At 37.5% G+C, this 4,049-nt stretch overlaps 1 protein-coding gene across 1 annotated transcript in view; it reads right to left on the reverse strand.

Moving 5' to 3' along the window:
• The window catches only part of SCYL3 (SCY1 like pseudokinase 3), a 26,822-nt gene that overhangs the window by 21,533 nt on the left and 1,240 nt on the right, over positions 1-4,049 (reverse strand). The window lies entirely within an intron of this gene.

A 4,049-nucleotide genomic window follows, 5' to 3' on the forward strand; every position in this document is an offset into this window, starting at 1 on the left:
ATTTTTCATTTTTGCTGTTTCAGGTAGTCTGTTCTTATTTTGGACCCCCCTGGTAAATGATATTTTTTTCAACTTAACAATCTGATTATACCCTTTAGCACCAACACACTTATTAATTAGTGTATTAGTTCTCCTAATTAGTTATATAATACCTTTCAGCCATTTTTTCCCCTTTTTGGTAGACGTTTTATCTTCCTAAATCAATAGTATCTGAATTATCCTTAGTGCCAATTTCATTCATGCCTCACCCTCATATAAAAACAAGGGGAACAGCAGCTGACCATTGGGACCTCCTATCGCATATCTACGGTGGAGGTTCCTTATTAAAACATTAAGCCACACATCCGCCCCCAAGTAAAGGCGGAGGAGTGTGGTCCGACGTGTGTCTAGACATCCGCCCTCTTAGTGAGGGCAGAAATAAAGTATTAGGTCCTTACATCTGAAATCTAACAAGATTTGAAAAATGGGAATTGTCACATCCTAACTCCGTGAAATCACCTGCTTTCCTATATTTAAAGTCTCTGATCGCGGCACCAGTACTCAATTGAGTCTGGAGAGCTGGGGATCAGACTATCTTTCTACTTCTCTTGTAAGTACATGTGTTTACACCCTGGTGCTTTTTATCCAGAAGTGTCATTTTTGGATATTTAGTGTCTTCTCTTGTTTACATCTTTAGCTGTTTTATATTTCTTTTGTTTTTGAATTATAGATTCACTGCCTATATCCAATAGTGCTTCCCCTCTCCCTACTAACCCAAAGTATCAGGTGTAACAACGCTGAAGGTACGATATTTTATTTCATTCATCCAGATGGTGATGCTCAAGCAGAGGATATCCAGCAACAGAGACCTATATAACACACATGGAGTTAGATCTAACACTGATTTAATTAATCACCATGTTGTCTTTTTAGAGTACACCTGCTGGTCGGATAATTACCAGAGTGGGGAGTAGTTTATGTCCTTGCAAGTGTGCATCTATGACATGTTTCACAACTGCCAAGCTAATTTTCTTCTGAATAAGATCTAAAGAATAACTGCAAGCCACACTTAGTGAGTTTTCAGATCGCTAACACATCTCTTTTTTGGACAACCAAATTTATGGTTATTAACTCCTGGTATATTCTTTGTTTTCACTAGCATACAACTTTTCTATTAACAATAAGATCTGCAGTGACTTTCCAGCAATCTATACTTGTAGTTTTTACTGAATCCGAATATTGCATGTTGCTTACCATCAATTGTAAGTGATCAATGTAAGAAAACATAACTTTGGAAACCATTTCCTCTTTGTGCTAAGACTGAAGTGTCTAATTATTGTAATGGAGTTTAAATTGTAAATATATTTATTTGTTTTTCTCTAGTGTTGTACTGGGTCCCCCATGTATTCCCCTGAGGAAGCCTCATTAGGCGAAACACGTCGGGAATGGAGACCCTCTCTCTTTTTCCTTTTACCTATGCGCGTTCTTTAGCTGCATGAAAATTGAATGGTATTCAAAGTGTTACAACACATTTCATGTAAAACATTCAAATACTATTTCATTAGTTTGTTTTAACTTTTGTATACAAGTAAAATTATCATTTTATATTAGATTGTTTAAGGGTGCCTTTCAAAAGCCTCTTCTTTTAGCTTTTGCCTTTTCTCTTTAACATTTGGTTTTAGAGGCTGGGCACACCTTGGTGATAACAAGGCCAATATTCAACTTCTCCTTCTGGAAATTCTAGTATGGTGGAGTTCTGTAGATATCCCCATTGCTGGGAAGTAAGCATGACACGGCTCTGCTCTATATGTAAATATTGGATATATTGTGTTTATCCCCCTGGGGTCTTCTGCTCCCCTATTCTCTACTGACAGAAAGGTAGAAACATAGCACAGCCACCTGGGAAAGAACACCAAGTTCATTTCTGTTCACATTTATCACTGCACAAAATTTCTGGCAGAGAGGACAAGGGGGGATTTATATTTACAGTGCAAAATGAACGATACGCTTTAAATAGCTGAGCTCAATCATGCTGGAGGTGATGATAAAGAGCGCAGTACATCACAAGAGAGATGAAATGACAACAAAATTGTTATTCCTGTTGCAGTACTGAACTTGCCTGGTACATTCAAATGTGTATGTAATGCTAAAGACAACAAACACATTTTGCTTGCGAGGTCTCTATGGCAATAAAGTGACAGCTCAGCCTTGGTGCATTCTGTTTTCATTCTATATAATGACCCAACATGAAGTTCAAAGACCAAACAAGATATAAAATATATCTCCTGATCCAAACAACTTCTACCAGGTGTTCTCTACAATCATCATTTTTGTGTGTGTATTTTTTTTTTTTTAAACTTGAAGGTCAATTACATAAGATTATCATTTTTTACTAGTTAGAATTCCATTAACTTTTGGCCGGAGTTCTGTGCAGTCCCCATTAGGAAGAGCTGAATGTTTATTTATTGAACATTTAAAATATTAAAAAAGGTAAAATATTGAAAGCAGTAAAATAAAAAATATACATTTTCATAAAAAAAATATATATTTTTAATAATATAAAATATCTCTGTCCGCACATACACATGAAAACGTGAAGTAACATCTTAGGGACTGCTGCAGACAGCAGAGTGTCAGGATTAACTCTATGGCCGCCATTTACAGTTCACCCTACATTAATAATCTCCAAAGGTTTTTATTGTATAGGTCGCTTGTGTGCAAATTTTTGGTATTTGTTTATAGCAGTTTCCCAGACGCTTACAATTTTGAGGCTTGACATATTTTGTCTGTGCCCTTACATTAAATTTAATGTATTTTTTTCACATAAAAACATTTTATAAACATAAATATGATAAATATAAAATACATATTTGATAAACATATGCTATTTTTTTTTTTTTTTTTACAGATCTGCTTTCAGGGTAAAAAATAAGACATTCAGCATGAATGGGCCCTTTAACTTCTCCCTACCATTCAGCACATACTTTTTTTCACTCCCTCTTTGAAAAGTTCATCTAACAGGAGCAGTCCCTGGTATGTCCTGATGAACTTTAACCTTACACATGTGACAGTGCTGGGCAAATCAGCAGCTACTGGTAGCCATGTGCTCCTCCAAACACAGCAAGAAACAAAAACACGTAACTGTATATTTATGTTATATTATAATTATTTTAGTTACTAGACAGGGTTGCATTAGATCCAAATTTAGTAGAACATGATTTACCATAGACAAATATTGAAATATATATTTAATATTTGTCTATGGTAAATAATGCACTACTAATATTGGATCTAATGCAACCCTGTCTAGTAACTAAAATGAATTATTTCAATACCATTCCCATGAGAATTGGAGTAAAATTTAGTTATGTGACCAAATAATAATTAGATATTTTATTGGGTGTGACACATACTGTCAGTGAAGTGGCAGAGTATAATGTAAGTGATTGTGGCTCAGATCTCAGAAGCTATACAGCCGCAGGATTGACCAGCGTGTGGCACAGGATAAGGCCGTCTGAGGACTAAAGCCCCCATCCACAGTGATGTGAGAGGAGCCAGGATGGATGGGGTGGGAGTATGACTGATTACTGGGAGGCAGAGAACACAGAGGACAAGTCCCATAGACCACTGGACCATCCAGGAATGAAGGGAGAAGAGCAGAAGCCTTCCATGTGGCCAACAGGGAAAAAAAACTTCAGCAGGGAAGAGAGAAGTGTGGGCACCAAGTCAGGGTCTACGTGTCACTAGAATTTGTCATTGACTGGGATACCCATTACAATGATACCTGGCACTAGGCAATCCACCTGTCAATAGGGCTCCTGTTACCTGGGAACCTGCTTTTCTTTGTGATACTTGACATTTCCCTGGGGTGCTCGTTACCTGGGAACCTGCCTGTCCATCACATAACTTGTTCTTAGGGCCATTTCAGACCCATAGATTACCACAGGGAATGGGTGCAGTTGGTAACCAAGTTGCTTTTGGATGAGCAGTGCAGGAGGAAAACCACATCACTGCAGTGCAAATGTACATACCTGCCATGCAACCTGCCACTCCCAGGTACACAGCAGCAG

The sequence above is a fragment of the Pyxicephalus adspersus genome, chromosome 8 (assembly GCF_032062135.1).
Source record: "Pyxicephalus adspersus chromosome 8, UCB_Pads_2.0, whole genome shotgun sequence".
Lineage (NCBI taxonomy): Eukaryota > Metazoa > Chordata > Amphibia > Anura > Pyxicephalidae > Pyxicephalus > Pyxicephalus adspersus.